Source organism: Adiantum capillus-veneris, chromosome 10, assembly GCF_014529385.1.
Source record: "Adiantum capillus-veneris isolate H3 chromosome 10, ASM1452938v2, whole genome shotgun sequence".
Lineage (NCBI taxonomy): Eukaryota > Viridiplantae > Streptophyta > Polypodiopsida > Polypodiales > Pteridaceae > Adiantum > Adiantum capillus-veneris.
Genome location: NC_140940.1, coordinates 154,794,842 through 154,811,772, shown reverse-complemented (window position 1 = coordinate 154,811,772; position 16,931 = coordinate 154,794,842).

The window sequence follows — 16,931 nt, the reverse complement described above, 5'->3', positions numbered from 1 at the left end:
TGGGATCCGGTGATAGAAGTATTTCATTGAGACTTTCTGGGCCAAAGAGAAACACTATGCGTTGTTGAAAGTGTATTTTATGGCTAATCCATACGTTAATTCTAATAGATCGCACAGAGTGAAAGCGATAGAAATTATCGTCATGTAGATTATTCATCTAGGATAACTCTAGTATGTGCAAAATGCAGATATGAGAGAAGAGAAGGGAAGAGAAGAGAAGAGAGTTTCCCTCCCAAGCCCTATTCTTGCCAGTAGGCAATAAGGATACTGCGGGGAGAGATGTACCTGTAGCAAGGAGAACCTAAGATTTGTAGAGAGGATGAATTACTAAGAGTGAGAGAGATAGGTTTGGTTAAGGAGATGAGATTAGATATATATATATATATATATGTTGGATTAGAGATGAAAAAGAAAACAACAAAAAATCAAGAAAACATCAATGTAGAACACATCTTACTTGACAAACCCTTCGGCACCATTATTGATGGAGAGAGAAGAAGAGGGGAGAATTCAACTTTGATTGATATGCCAAGTCTAATACCTTCTTTGATTAGAGTTGATCTTCCAAGGTTTGTGTGCAAGAATGGCTAATCTTCCTCTAGGAGAAAGTGTAGGCTTAGGCTCATGTTAATGGCTAAGTACAATTTGGCATTACTACTCACTTCCTCATGAATTCCTCTCATCAATGGCTTGAATGCTTGAGTGGTTTTCAAGGAAGAAGAGGTCCCCTTTTATAGTTGAAGGGAACCCCTTAGGGTTTACACAAGAAGAGAGGAGCCAGTGTGAACAAAAATTGGAAAAGTTGGAAATGAGCTGTCCCTGCATGATGTGGGCATACTGGGGTCCAGTATTTTGATCATATCTCCTCAACCATGGCTCCAAATAAAAAAGTAAAAATATGGGCAGAAACTTCAGCTCATTACCTACGACTTCTATTTTATATGAATTTTCCAATTCGGATTGGAACCTTGTGTAAAAAAATCATCAAAATAGGGTACAGTTTTGGCAGCAAAAGTCTTCTTGTGGTCCCCTTAGCCTAGACTGTTATTTGATTCCGATGGACACCTCATGCCATATGAAAGCATGAAATTGCTCCTTGACAATGTTTTATAATCATACTTGCAATAATGTATTAAAATAAGTGTATCTTTGAAATCATGCCACCTAGTGTCCCACTAGGATTTGATTCCCTCCTAGTAGCTATTTAAAAAGAAATATAAGAAAAATATGAAAAATACATAGAATATATATAGATTGGAAATTACCCTAGATGTAGGATCTAGATAGGGTGTGAGATAATAATGAGATGGTAGAAAGAAAGAATCAATGCTTTTTGCCCCAAGTTAAAGAGGCGGAGCTATTGATGCTTTTTCCATAGTACTTTTTGATGGTAAAGTAAGAATATGTTACCCTTGAGATAAATAATAGGATGAGATAGAAAGCTAAAGAGGATAGGTTAAAGATAGTACTTTTTGATGGTAAAGTAAGAATATGTTACCCTTGAGATAAATAATAGGATGCTTTTTGCCCCAAGTTATAGAGGCGGAGCTATTGATGCTTTTTCCATAGTACTTTTTGATGGTAAAGTAAGAATATGTTACCCTGGAGATAAATAATAGGATGAGATAGAAAGCTTATTGTTATACTTACATATGCATATGTACATATAGGAAATATAATTATATATCTAAAAAGTTACAAGATAGATCTTGTAGCATGCGTTCCCACTATGTACGTGTCAGAGCACGACAACGTATGGAGCTGGAAGAGAGCAAGAGGAGGTGCTCACAATGTACAAGAAACTTGGGACTTGATAATGAGCTTAATCTTGATTACAAGGCTTAATAATTTATTAAGAAATCTTGATACAAGACTTGGATCACATGACTCAAGTACAAGGCAAGGCTTGATTGCAAGGACAAGACTTGAACATACGAACTAGAAGAGGGATTTCCTAATAGGAGCCTCACAACTGGTGTTGGCAAGACTGAGGGGCTTGTGGCCCAAGACCCCTATTTATACTAGTTCTTGAGGAGGTTAGGAATTTCTAGGTTCTTCTTGACGAGGTTAGAATCTTCTAGAACCTTCTGGATCCTTCTTCAACTTTCTAGAGCTTTCCAAAAACTTCTAGATTCTTTCCGAATCTTCTCCAAGATTCTAAAAACTTCTTGACCTTGTAGTTCTTCTAGAATCTTGTAGATCCTTTTTCAACTTTCTAGAGCTTTCCAAAAACTTTTAGATTCTTTCAAAATCTTCTCCATGCTTCTAGAAACTTCTAGAATCTCCTTAATACTTTTAGAACTTCTAGAATCTTCTAGATCTTTCTAGATTCTTCTAGAGCCTTCTAGCGATGATGTAGGCGATGACACAGGCAATGATGCAGGCAACGATTGACTCTCAAGAATCCATGACATTACCCCCTCCTCTAGCGACGAGTTCCACGAGGAGCAGTGGTGTTCCTTGAGTTGGGCTTCCATGGATGTTGTTGATGGAACTCTTGGACTTTGAGAGATGCATGCTGTAGATTGTGTGTTGGTTCCCAAGTTCGTTCACTAACATCATAGCCTTTCCAATGCACCAAGTACTGTAACCTGCCACGCAAAACTCGAGAATCTAGGACTTTCTCGACCTCATAGTTGTCATGTCCTTGAATCTCAACCAGAGGAGGTGGTTGTAGGGCTCTTCCTGGGATCTTAGATGTGTGACAAGGTTCTAGGACTGAGACATGAAAGACCGGATAGATTTTCATGGATGAGGGCAATCAAAGTCGATAGGTGACTGGATTGACTTGTCGGATAATTTTAAACGGGCCAAGCCTTCGATAATCAAGCTTTTGACAGGGACGAGATGAACGCATATCTCGTTGGAGGAGCCACACTTTATCCCCTTCTTTGTATTTTGGAAGCTGCATGTGATGGAGATCTGCACTTTCCTTATACTTGGATTGAGCTTCTTTGATATGAATTGTAAGTTCTTTGTGAATTGCAGATAATTGTTTTGTAAGATGAATAGTAGCTGGATTCTTGACTTGATAGTGTCTGTGGATATCCTGTTTGGGATGTTGACCATAATTAGCAAAGAATGGAGTGTGACAGGTGGAGGCATGAAAACTGTTATTATAGGAGAATTCTGCTAGCGGTAGGAGCTCGACCCAATTATCCTGGTGATAATTGATAGTATAGTGGAGATACTGTTCCAAAACTTGATTTACTCTCTCTGTTTGTCCATCACTTTGTGGGTGATTGGCTGAGGAGAGGTTGATTTGTACTCCAAGTAGCTTGAACAAGCTTTTCCAAAAGCTAGAGATGAATTGTGGGCCTCGATCAAAAACTATGTCATCCGATAATCCATGGTAACGATAGATATGCTGTAGAAAGAGTTTGGCTGTACCTTCGCTGGTGATGGTTTTAGTGGTTGGAATGAAGTGTTCCATTTTTGTAAACCGCTCCATGACTACTAAAATGGAGTCAAATCCTTGTTGTCCTTGTAGTTGTTGTTTAATATTTTGAGCAAGTGGATCTTTGGCAATTTGCATCTTCACCTTAGAAAGAAAAGTAGAATCTTCAAGAGCTTGGCTCATGGTGGAGTTTAGCTTAAGCTGCTCAGGTTTCAAAATCACCGACTCTTGTTGATCAAATGTTGCGTGGCCTTCTCTAGGTGCAAGGTAGGATCTTCTTGATAAAGCATCCGACTTAGCTTGTTGAAGGCCAGGTCTATAAGAGATAAGAAAATCAAACCTTGATAGGATACCACTCCATCTGGCTTGGCAACGATTCAAGACACGGGATGTCATGAAGTATTCCAAATTCTTGTGATCTATATAGACAGTGATCTTATGAGGAGCTCCTTCAAGTAGGTGATGCCAAGTGTCGAAGGAGTCAATGATTGCTAAGAGCTCTTTGTCATGGATTTCATAATTGATTTCTACAGCTGAGAACTTGCGGGAATGAAAAGCTACTGGATGTACTCGACCATCCTCTCCTACTTGGGATAGAATAGTGCCAAGGAAAAAATTTGAAGCGTCTATTTCTAGGATGAAAGGCTTTGTAGGATCTGCGTGAATTAGAATGGGTGCGGTCGTGAAAGCTTGCTTGAGAGTCTGAAATGCTTTCGTAGACTCTGAGTCCCAGACAAACTTATTATGGCATGTCAACCTTGTGAGTGTTGTAACCACCTTGGAATATCCCTATATAAAGATACGATTAAAATTTGCAAATTCGAGGAAACATTGAACATCTCTTACCGAGGTGGGTGTCTCCCAATCAAGGATGGTTTGAACCTTCATTAGGAGAAAGTTGGACTCACTTTTGGGCCTTTCAGTTCTAGAGAGAGAGTGGCGCTCGACCAATGAGGAAGAGGCTAACGTTACATTGAAAATTGACATTTTGGAGTCAAGCTCTTTTTAAAAAAAGGGAGGAAATTTTATTTTGGTTCATCAAATTGCACAATTTCACGCTTTCAAGGCATAAATGCCGTAAGTCGTACTAACTATGTATCGAGGAATTTCAGAACTTTAATTGAAGACTCTATCTAGTACTTTGTTCCCGCCCAAATATGACTTTGAGTAGCTCTATTCCCTCTCAAAACTTCTTCCCTTTTTTATATTTGCGTTAACCTTTCTGTGTATTCATTCTACTGCACACCATGTCTACTTCTCGAAGGCCTAGCACTACCATTGACTCTGTTGTTTTAACAGTTATACTACAGAAGATCAAGCATGGATTCCATCTCGTATAACTATTGGAAGTTGGGTTCTATTGCAAACTAGGAGGAGGAAGAGGAGGCAACGCAATGATTTCGTGGAGGATTTCAAGGGTCAAGTTAAAGAGTTTAAAGTGTGTGCACAAAGCAAGCGGGTGAAAGAGGTCCTCATACAACATGCTTTCCAGCATGCAGACTTAAGGTTGCAAACATTTCCTCCAAGTTTTCCAAAGCATCGACCCAACTGTAAGTTATATCAGCATCTCGCTTAGTGCATGATTATATTCGAATATTAAGTGGTGGATATCATCTTTGGTATGTTTCAGATATTTATCCATCGAATAGGATAGATTGGCAACCAGTTGAGAGTATAGTTGGGATTTTTGATGCTTTCCATGCATTTATTGGTGAGCAAATGTACCGAGGAAGACAACACAAGGAACTTGCAGATAATGGAATTTTCTTTTATGATATGTCATATGTGGAACCGAGAACTTCCATTGGTTGGGGTCGTGTAGCTCCTTTGTCACTTCCATCCTTTGATAGCCAGGATTGGTCCCTGCCTACTTCGCAAACTAGTGAAAGCTTCAAAAATAAGTTGTTTCAGGATATACAAAAGTCCCTCAAGTATTCAATTGCCACAAAAATAGTTCGGCTCGCACTATTTATGCCTCTTGAAGTGTTTGCATATTTTTTCTTCGATGAGCAAATAAGAACTACCGCAACAATGTTCATTTGCAAGTCTGAGAGCTGTTTGGACTTTTTAGATGATAACTGGGATAGGAAACAATCACATAACAAAATCTGTATTTTGCAAAAGAAGTCCATAATTTGCAAGTTCATTATAAGCTCTCAAAATTTCTTAGTATCGTTTTACTATATTAGATATCATCTTCTTAGTGGGCAGCTTATTCCACTTGACCAAGATACAGAGAAAAGCCTCGAGAACAAACCTTTATCAATGGAGCTCTACTTTCGAGACAGCCTACTTACTGTGATGGAAAAAATGTCAAGCACAACTCTGGCACAGCTCAGGATAGATCTTACATGTGAAGAACTTCCACTTCTGCCGGAATTGTATGCATTCAGTCTCAACAATAGAAAGGTGCTTACTAAATCGATAAATTTTGATTGTCTCCAATACACTATGACTGAATCTAACTTTTTCTTCTTTTCAGATTCCAAGGCGCAAGGAGAAAACAACATTGTGCAAGGAGTCACTAACAATACACTTCACTTAATTGCTTCCACCGGAAGCTAGGTCACATACCTTGTGCACGCAAAGAGCTTTGATGCCATGCAAACCATGATGTACTCTTCAAAATGACTAATGCAGAGATATTTTTTGGCGATCAAACAATGTTTCAAAAATGTACATTTTCAATGTTTCAAAAATTTACATATTGTGTTGTTTCTGTCAAGAGTAATTTGCTCCCTTTCCCTGCTACTGTCCTCTCCCCTGGTTTGTGCCACTCGTCCCCTGTCCTCTCCCCCTGGTTTGTGCCACTCGTCCGCTGTCCTCTCCCATGGTTTGTGCCACTCGTCCCTTGCTCTCTGCTCCGGTTGCTGCTACCTCTGCCTCTGGGGACGCTAGTCTCGGGCATCCTTTCGCGTCGCTCGAAATCATGGGCCTCTTCCATGGCTTCCCATGCTTCTTGCACCTGTGAAGCTTCCCGTTGTTCTTGCTCTTGCTGTCGACGTGCAGCCCATTCCTCTACTTCTGCGGCGTTCGCATAATATTGGTGTATTGCTTCTTGCATATTTCGAACTTCTTCTTGAGTCTGATTGTGGCGTTGCGTCATTTCGTCAACTCTCACCGCTTCCTCTCTTGTGTGTCCGTTTACCGAGATTATAATATGCTGGATGGCCATTACAGAAAAATGTTGCACATCCTTGTTGGTGTAGTTATGTAATCGTAGTTCCTATAGAAGTGTGATACAGACATCTGTTGCTTCATACATACGTTGCAGCAAACAAAAAACAGCAGATTACTTACGTTCGGTATATCCATAATTTGACTGATGAGCAACACGGCATTCAAACAGGTTCGCCAGCCACAGCTATAGTCATCAGTCTGCGTGGGCACGGTTACCCGTTCGTGCTTGACTACATTTCCTAGATCATGTTCTAACAAAAGATGCTCTACACAACATACAAGTTTTTCCGCGGCACTACATACATAACCACTTGAGTCAGCAACACATTGCAAAGAGACACTACACTGCTTTCCAAATGTACCCAAATGGACCTTACGTTTTTACACGACCATGAAACGCACTGCTTTTCTCGGAGTTTGCGTACAATCTTAGCTTCCATGTCAAATAACATCAGACTCCAATGATCACTACAAAGACACCATCAAAGATGAGGAGAGATTCGCAATGCAAGATGTTTTTTACAAGGCAAGAAAATACTCACGATTGATTGTACGCAGTGACCAGAAAGCGCGCTAAATCAAAGTTGACTCTGCTAAACGAGTTCATCAGACTCAAAAAGGAAACTGAGTTGTTCTGCAGATAAGGCGATATCAGCGGATCTATTACGTATACTTTCTCTTGAACCTCAGGGGGCAGAAGCGAGACAGCGTGGCTAACAGGAAAAAATGGCAAAGATTAGACTTGAACATCAATTGAGTCAATACCGAGTGAGTGGGGCAGCTATTGAATTCCATACGCCACTGATTCGCTTGGTATTGACCCATGTCTTGGCTGAAATGAAGAAGAACTTGACGACTGCCGCAAAGACATGGGTCAATATCGAGCGAGTCAGCGGCGGATTAAAATTCCATAAGCAACTGACCCGCTTGGTATTGACCCATGTCTTTAAGGTAGTGAACCATTATAAAGAAAAAGTTGGCAACTGCCACAGAGACATGGGTCAATACTGAGCGAGTAGTACCAAAATCCAATTTCATTAGTCACTGTCTCGCTCGGTATTGACCCATGTCTCGGTAGAGACCCATTTAATGAGCATAAGAATTAAAGAGCATGAGAATTACCACAAAGCAACATTGATGACCTCATTTGTTGCGAGCGAGTCGGTGAAATTGCGCATGCACATGAAGTCTACATTATCGAGGTTGGTAATGCAGGCCTCCTCTGACCTTGCAGGCAGCTATATGTGCGCATGCAGAGGCGCTGAGCTCAATAAAATTCTCAACTCCTCTTCATTCTCTTCGTTGATTTGCTCTAAAATAATTGACTCATCCGATACGTTGGATGGCCCTTCTGATGCAGAGCCTTGCCCTTCCCTTTCTTGAGCTGGCTCCCTGGCTGCCTCAGGCTCCTCCCTAACAGCCTCAGGCTCCGAAACATTTTCCTTCAATATTGGTTGCTCCATAGATGCCTCAGGCTCCACCCTGACCTGCTCTTGTCCCTCATCATCCACGATGGGCTACGGATCCTCCATGACTTGCTCATTTTGGTGTCTAGCTGGCTCCTCGATAACTGTCTCTGTTTCTTCCATGACTGCCTCGGGGTCCACTCTGGCTTGCTCTTGGCCCTCTGCGGCTATCTCAGCCTGCCCATCTGTGTCGTTTCTCTCGACCCGTGATCGGGTCCTTCTGCTGTTTGTTTCAGCCCTAGACGGCTTTGTCTGTCGTGCACGAGGATGGACAGGGGGGATGTTGAGAATATCCATGGTTCTACTATCCCGGATAGGCACTGGCTGAAGTAGCCCATCGTAGCGGAAACGAAGCCTACGAAAAGTATCAAAATCCTATGGCATGATAGTGACGCAGTGTGCATGGGCAGCCAGGATATATCCATCGCTGAAGAATTCCACGAGGTAGTCTTCAGCAATTTCTTGAAGGCAGAGGAGTGCACTGCTGGCCCATCGCATGCCGACTCTCCACTGCTCGCAAATCTCGCGCACTACTCGCTGGAAAGGGAGACGTGGAATAGTAGGTTGAACGTGTCATTCTATCCTACACAGCTCTTGCAGTACACCTCTGTGTGCCTCATATCGGCGTCTTCTTACTTGAGCATTCAAAGATTCACCTGTTGCCCTCCTAGCGCAACCCTTTACACGAGGCATCTCTACAAATACAATAACACCAAAAGACAATTCATTTGTCAGCACAAGGGACTTCAGATTTAAGAAAAGGTCAGTACCAAGCGAATAGGTGCATAGGAAAGAGTTGCCATGCCTTATTCGCTCGGTATTGACCTGAGAAAATAGTAATGGTAGACATGAATTATATTTTCTGAGGTCACTACCGAGCGAATAGGTGCATAGCAAAGAGTTTGCCTTGACTTATTCACTCGGTAGTGACTTCAAAAAAAGTAATAGCAGATATCACTTACATTTTCTGAGATCACTACCAAGCGAACAGGTTTGCAACCCCTGCAACAAAATACCTTATTTGCTGGGTAGTGACCTCAAAAAAGTGTACAAGCAAGCGAACAGGTTTGCATCCGCTGATACAAAATACCAATGTGAAGGAGATCTTAAATCAATGCGGTTCTAACTGTTATGTCATTCCCTCCCATCACCTCCCCTAATATCGGGGGGATGGTACCATTGATTCTCTCTCCCACGTCCACCTCTCATGAAACCTCATGGCAGTACCACCCCTCACAGACCACTAACTCATAAGCCAGAGCCAAGGCTCTGCTTTTTAGGCATGTCTGAAAGTCTATTTAAGAAGCAGTTGTTTTAGAACCTCCCTTAGGGTTTCGCAGAACAACTAAAAGAAGCTTGGATAGTGGCGATGCCTTTCCAGGGTATACTCCCGTAGCGCCAGCAACACGTATCCGGGCCCTCCTCATGAGGTCCCCCCTTGGTCCTCCCCCGATGTTACCTTTAATGTTCTCGACCTTCACAGCTCAGGAGTAGCTGCTGTCAACACGGGAGTCAATTCTCGAGGTAAGCCGCTGGTAATTCTTTGCTTTTTGCTCCCAATTTCCAAGCTCCTAGTTTGAAGAGCTTACTTGCTAAATGCTCTGTGCAGGATGCTAGCCTGAAGCTGCAGCAAATGCTGATCGTCCGGCAGAGGGTCTCAATCCTTAACACTAGGTTGGTAACCTAACAGGACATAAAAGTGTCCTTTCAGGGTTTTGAAAAAAACCTCCAAAAGCATAGTAGATCCACTCATTTTGTAAAATCCTTTCATGAGGTTATAGTTCAAGGCCTCCTACACATGGAAAAAATAAGAAACTTGTAAAATTTCTCATCTTTTGGTCACACCAAGCCTCCAAAGTTGATGGACCAGTACATTTTCATCAAAATAGTCATTTCTTACGTTTTGCTACATAAAAATAAGATTAGGGATTTTTGTAGGACTTGAGATAAATTCCCTAGTTAAATTCAATGGGTAGGTGATCAGAACATATGATTGCTTCTCACTCACTATTTTTTGTATTGTCAAAAAAAATAGGTACAAAAAGTTGAATTTTTACCATTCTGCAAACCTATCATCAAAGTTTCTATAGCCACGCTCAATACAAATAATATATGTATGTTTTCTTAGTTCCCTATTGTCCTTTAGGTTCATAAGGAGCCATGGAGCATGTCAAAAGAATAATACATCTCTTACCAAGGGGAATCTTGGGGACAAAGATGAAGTGCTAAATACAGCAAACTGGGTTCAACATTATGAGTTGTAGAATCCCATAGAAACTATTCAATATCTAGCCAAATTTGATCCTTATGACTAGATATGGTTACTACCTACAAAATGCATGTAGTTGTCACAAGAAACTAACAATATTGAAAAAGCTATACTTCATATACTAAAATGTTTCGTTTTCTTCTATAATTGAAAAAATCAACCATCCTTGTCTACTATGCCAAATAGGATATTAGGTGCCCCAAAACTCAAGGAATATTAGCTTTATGTTACAATATGCGACATAGAAAATCAAAACTGCATGAAAGCCACCAAAAAAATCATAGAAGAGCTAAAATTGGCTAAAAAACAGGATTTGACAATTTTTGTAATTTGGTCATAATTTACAACTTTAACATTTATTTCTCCCTAGAAGCATCAGGACATGTTGAGGACTACTAAAGATAGTTCTCTAGCATTATAGACCTCACAAACATGAGTTCTAGAGTGGTATAGTTGCAAAAAGTTGAAAAAAGCCAAAAACAGGACCCGTTTTTTCACACAGTTTATGTTGTGAAATGTTGTGCAAGGACAAGGTTACAGATGGAATTGATATTCCCAAAAAATGTCGAGTTTTTTTCAGCTCATGAGACAACTTTCTAGACAGATAGCACCTCAAAATCCATTTTGAAACTCTTGACATAATTCAAGGAAAATGGTCACTTAATAGGACATAAAAGTGTCCCAGGACATAAAAGTGTCCCATTACCAACCTAGTGTTAAAGACTCTCTGGAAGCAAGAAGGCCTGAAGACATGCAGCGATTGCTTGCCGAGAATGGCTCTATGGAGGCAATCATTAATTGACTTCAGGAAATGAAGGATGAAGTGCTTGAGCTAGCCAGTAAATATGAGGAAGCCATTAACTTTGCAAACAGGCTTTGCGAAGAGATAGCCTGGCTGTGAAGAAACCCCCGAAAATTAATAGACCACTCTTTGTAAAGTTTGTAGTGTTTTCTAACTCAAACCCGGTGTTCAGTTGTAATTTTGTTTCTTTCTTATAAAATCAAAAGGCGTATTTGGCAAAAGAAAACCCTAAATCCGCAACAAGCAGGGGTTACCTTCCCCTTATTTGCTTAGTATTGACCTCTGTACTAGCAGACATCACTTAACTTTTCTTTTGGTCAGTACCAAGCGAATAGGGCTCTTCGGACTAAGTGACCTTACCTTATTCTCTTGGTACTGACCAACTACACAAATTACAAGCGCACAGGACCGAAATCAAAACGCGTATTTGGCAAAAGAAAGCCCTAAATCCGCAACAAGCAGGGGTTACCTTCCCCTTATTTGCTTAGTATTGACCTCTGTACTAGCAGACATCACTTAACTTTTCTTTTGGTCAGTACCAAGTGAATATGACCCTTCGGACTAAGTGACCTTACCTTATTCGCTTGGTATTGACCAACTACCTAAAATACAAGCGCACGGGACCGAAATCAAAACGCATATTTGGCAAAAGAAAACCCTAAATACGCAACAAGCAGGGGTTACCTTCCCCTTATTTGCTTAGTATTGACCTCTGTACTAGCAGACATCACTTAACTTTTCTTTTGGTCAGTACCAAGCGAATAGGGCCCTTCGGACTAAGTGACCTTACCTTATTCTCTTGGTACTGACCAACTACACAAAATACCAGTGCACAGAAGGGTAGTAAGTAGCATACCTCTTCACTGTGTGTAGAGTTCCGCGTCACTGAAGCACTATAGAACAAGAGTAAGAGAAGGAGGACGCGCGAGAGTAAGAGGTGATGGAGTTTGCTTACCGCGTAGCGTCGATGGAGGTAGAGTTAATTAGAATGATGCGCAGTAGAGGACGTGAAAAGAGGCAGAATAGTTGAAACTTGAGATGTTTTTAATACTGGTTGTCCTTGAGAGCGCAACCCAAATGCCTTTCTAAGTGACCGTTAAGGGTTAGACAGACGCTAATCGCCCTTACAGTCGCCATCTCCATCTCCATCTTGCACCTTCTGCTTGACCAGCTCTCGTGCCTTTGCCTTTTCTGTGCCCTTCCCGTTGGCCAACTCTCGTGATCCTGCGTTTAGAGTCAGACGCCGATCGCCCTTGCATTCTCCATCTCCATCTCCATCTCGCACCTTCTGCTTGGCCAGCTCTCGTGCCTTTGCCTTTTCTGCGCCCTTCCCCTTGGCCAGCTCTCGTGATCCTGCGTTTAGAGTCAGACACCGATCGCCCTTGCATTCGCCATCGCCTTTGCATTTTCTGCACTCTTCCCCTTGGCCAGCTCTTGTGATCCTGCGTTGAGTGACCTCCACTGGGTCAAGTCCTTTGCTGCCACGTCGCCATCGCCATCGCCCCCCTCTAGTTATTGCTGTCGGTGGCCTACGACATCACCATCCAACTCGGCGCCATTGGATATTGCAGAGACAAGTTCTTTCTCCCTGTCTCTCCCCTTCCTGTGTGTTGTTAATTGTGTGCGCACCGAAGCCACTACGTTAGGGTAAAAATGCATGCATGGTTGGAATAATTACTCATTATGTGACCGTATGGCATTCATGGTTGGAATAATTACTCCTTATGTGACCATATCGCATTCATGGTTGGGATAATTACTCCTTATGTGACCGTGCCTGAGTTTGGGCATAGTGAGTGAGGAGGCCTATAAATATATCACTGATAACATAATATGCTCTGTTCTTATCCACCTATTCCGAATGCCACAAGACAGAACCAAGTGAATAGGGCCCTTCGGAGATTCTTGGGGGCTCTACTCTCTTGGTACTGACTCAACTAACGTCACCACTTATGACATTAGCAAAAGGGACATAACCCGTCGATAGGTCCATTCGGTGATTCTTGGGGCCCCTACTCCATTGGTTCCGACTCAACTAATGTCAACTCTTATGGCATTAGCACACGGGACAGAACCAAGCGAATAAAGTCCTTCAAAAATTCTTGGGGGCCCTACTCGCTTGGTTCTGACTCAACTAACGTCAACTCTTATGACATTAGCACACGGGACAGAACCAAGCGAAGAGGGTCCTTCGGAAATTCTTGGGGACCCTACTCGCTTTCTAACTCAACTAACGTCACCTCTTATGACATTAACGCACGGGGCCGAACCAAGAAAAATAGGACATTGAGGGGTACTCGAGGCCCAACATTCGCTTTGTTATGACACCAAATAGTTTTGGATTGCTTTTTCTTTCAGTCATGGGGATCATAGTCCTGGAGACAGATGTGAGCGAGGATACATGTGAAGAAAAACTATTCACATTCTTATATAACGCCCGTGCTCATCACCGTGCACCAGAACTATGAGGAATGTTCAATGAAGAGTTTTCTATACAGAGGATTCATTAGGAAATTTTGGAGGTCATTTGGAGGGCCATATGAAGAGAGAAAAATAGAGCGCGTCCAATGAGCAGGAGGGCTACGTTACGTAGGAAAGTACGTGGAAAGACTCAAAAAATAGGAAAATAGCCTAAAAACTTTCACGAATCTAGGATTGTGGCATCGTAATTTCCTTGCTTTTACCGAGCTATTAGGTTCTTGCCAGTGGTCCCACTGCTGATATTCTCTTATGGTCATTAACGTACTGGAGGGTCACCATTAAGCCCGCACAAGATATTGGAATTCTAAAACACTTTCCTCCATTAGAATGCTTTCAAAGTGAATCTCCCTCCACTAAAGCTTTTCTCTGAGAGCTATGGCTTCCATGTCTTCTCGCCCAAGAAGCTCTAGGTGTTTACTGTCTCTCACACCAACAACCAACAGCTGCACTTTGTCTAGAAGGCCAAGTAGTAGCATATCCTCAATTACAATATCAACTTCAATAAGTGCAGAGAACCAATGGGTTGGACAAAGGATAAACAAAGGTTCATGGGTCCTCATGCAACCAAGAAGACCCAAGAGGTCTAGTGGTATCAATGTTTACCGCTCAGCATGGAAGGCTAGAGTGTTGGATTTCAAAGTTGAAATCGACGAAAGATCTGTAAAGGAAGTTCTTGTTCAGCATGTGTTTACCCATCCAGACGTGATAGCAAACAGTGGAAATGTATCAGATATAAATCAACCACGTTGCAATTGTAAGTACTCTTGACATTTGAACTTCATTTGATTTGTCGTTTCACTTATTTATACTCTCATTATAACTTTTCTTATATATTTTGCAATGTTTATCCCTCTTCTTATGAGCAATGTCTCCATTCTTCACAGCTCAACTACATTAGATTTTTCATTTTTACTTATTGATACTCTTAGTTTAACTCTTCTTATATATATTGCAGATGTTTATCCCTCTTCTTATGAGCAATGGGAGCCTGTGGAGTGCATAATAGGCCTCTTCCCTGTTGTTCATGCCCACATTGGTTCTCTACAGTATTCAAGGAGGAGCAACAAAAGCCTGGCTGATGAAGGAATATTTTTTTATGACCACTTCTACCAACTCAGCTTAGGGAATAAGAATGGCATGTTGGTGAAACTGCCTCTACCAACCGATTGGAACACTATGGACTGGCCAGTTCCCAAGGAAACAATGGTGGAGGCAATGCGAAGTAAGCTCTACAAGGATATACAGAGGTCTCTACGTAGCTCTATTCCCACCAAACTGGTTAGAATTGCAAACTTTTGTCCTGCTGCACTCTTCATAGAGTTGTTTCATAGCTACAATATCCGTGTTACGAAAACTATGTTCATGTGCAAGTCATTTCAGCAGTCATCCTGTGACAAACTTCTTGACAGAGGATGGTATGTAAAGGAAGAGATTGGCTTACAGTGCGAGGTCGCGCTTGATACTTTAGTTGTCAAGTACATGATTGCAACCCAATCACTGTTAGTCTCCTTTTGGTATATGCGATCACAAATGCTCAATGGTAAGTACATTCCTATGGACCAGGTTTCTGCAGGTTTGGAAGATAATCCTGCTGTGGATGTGGAAGTGATTGATAAAGAGCATGGCCTAATGTTGGTGGTTACAATAAGGGAGCTATGCAATCTTCTGCAGTTGCAGCATGACATAATTGAAGAGTCAATGGACAGGGACCTATCAGATTTTTCCTTTTTCCTAGCTGGCCGTAAGGTGATGCGGCGAAGGGAAAAAGATATTTTGTGCAAAGAGTTGGATGGTCGGGTTGAAATAGTGTCAATGTAATAGAGATTCTTGTGAATCCAAGTGTATACGAATGAATTTCAATACATGAAGTTTTTTGAGCTCATTTGTCAATTGTGCTTTGTGAATATAAGTGTGCTTGAAATACATTTCTTTAGCATGTCAAATCTTTCTCTCTCTCTCTCTCTCTCTCTCTCTCTCTCTCTCTCTCTCTCTCAATGTTAGACAAGACAGACATGATAGAAGAGTCATCTTAATTCATTAGAAAGTACAAAATCGTCCGTGAACAATGGACTGAGATACAATTTCTGTAAGTATGGAATCAGAATGTATTCCAGGTAAAAATCAAAGGAATGCCCCTCGAAAGAAGGTGGTGAGATAGTTGTTCCCGGTGGATTTAGTTCTCCCTTTTCAGGAGTATCATCAATCAGTAGTGTATTAGTTGCATCAAAGGGTACACTGATTTGGCTAAATGGTTTGTACAAAAGAGGTAAATGTGGTTTTTTAGGGTGGTAGTGGCCCTCGACGGTAACACATTTTCTTTGATCATACAAAAAGGCAAAATCTGACGTGTGAGCGCCGCATACACCGCAAACTATTGTAACTAGTGGCGACAAGTTTTGCCTTTGCATTGAAGACCATATGGCAAGTCTGAAGCGCAGAAGAAGAAACTGAATAAATTCCTTGGTTCCTGGACGAACCACGACTCGACAAGTTCCCATCTGAAACGTTTGCAAATCCTCAAAGGGTTCTGTGTCATCGAGAGGCACGCGCATTAGTAGTAATCTATTGAGGTCCAAGATAATCAACCTCTGTAAAAGTTGAAGTACATATAAGTAGTAAGAAGCTGAACATATTTTGCCGTCCTTGAATAGATATTACCGGAACAACCGTATCTACAGGTAGCAAGGGTCCATACGGGGTCTCTGTAGTGTTGTTGTCGTTGTTGCTCTCCTCTGCTTTAGCTTCATAATTCACATCTTCATAGTCATCATTCACATCTTCATCAAGTCTCCCCCATGGCTCTTTCTGCCTCATTCAAGGTTTCCTCCAAGGTCTTTTCCTCTGCCTCGGTTGACCGGCTTGCATCATCCATCCTTGCCTCATCCATATCAGTTTGCTCATCTCTAGGCCTGCTTTCCTCATCCATATCCTTTTGCTCATCCATAGGCCTGCTTTCCTCATGCAGAGTTTCATCCATAGGCTCTTTTGGCTCCTCCACTGGCTGACTTGGCTCTTTCATTGTCTCTTCCATAAGCCCCTCTGGTTGTACACTAGCACCTTCCATATGCTCATTTGACCTTTCCTCATCCTCGGCTCTTTCATCTTCAGCTGATACGACCCCCTCGGCCCGTTGTGATTCCATTGTATCGGATGCAGGGGTTTGCCGTGGTGGCACGTCATGTATTGTTATATCAATTGTGCGGTCGTCCAAGCCGCTATCTTCAGGTTCTCTGGGGCTCGACATAGTAAGCAGGTGTTGTATTAAACTTACCCAGTATCTTTGCAAATAATCATATGTGTAGTTTTTAAAAGCACTCTGCAAAATTGAAAGACCGC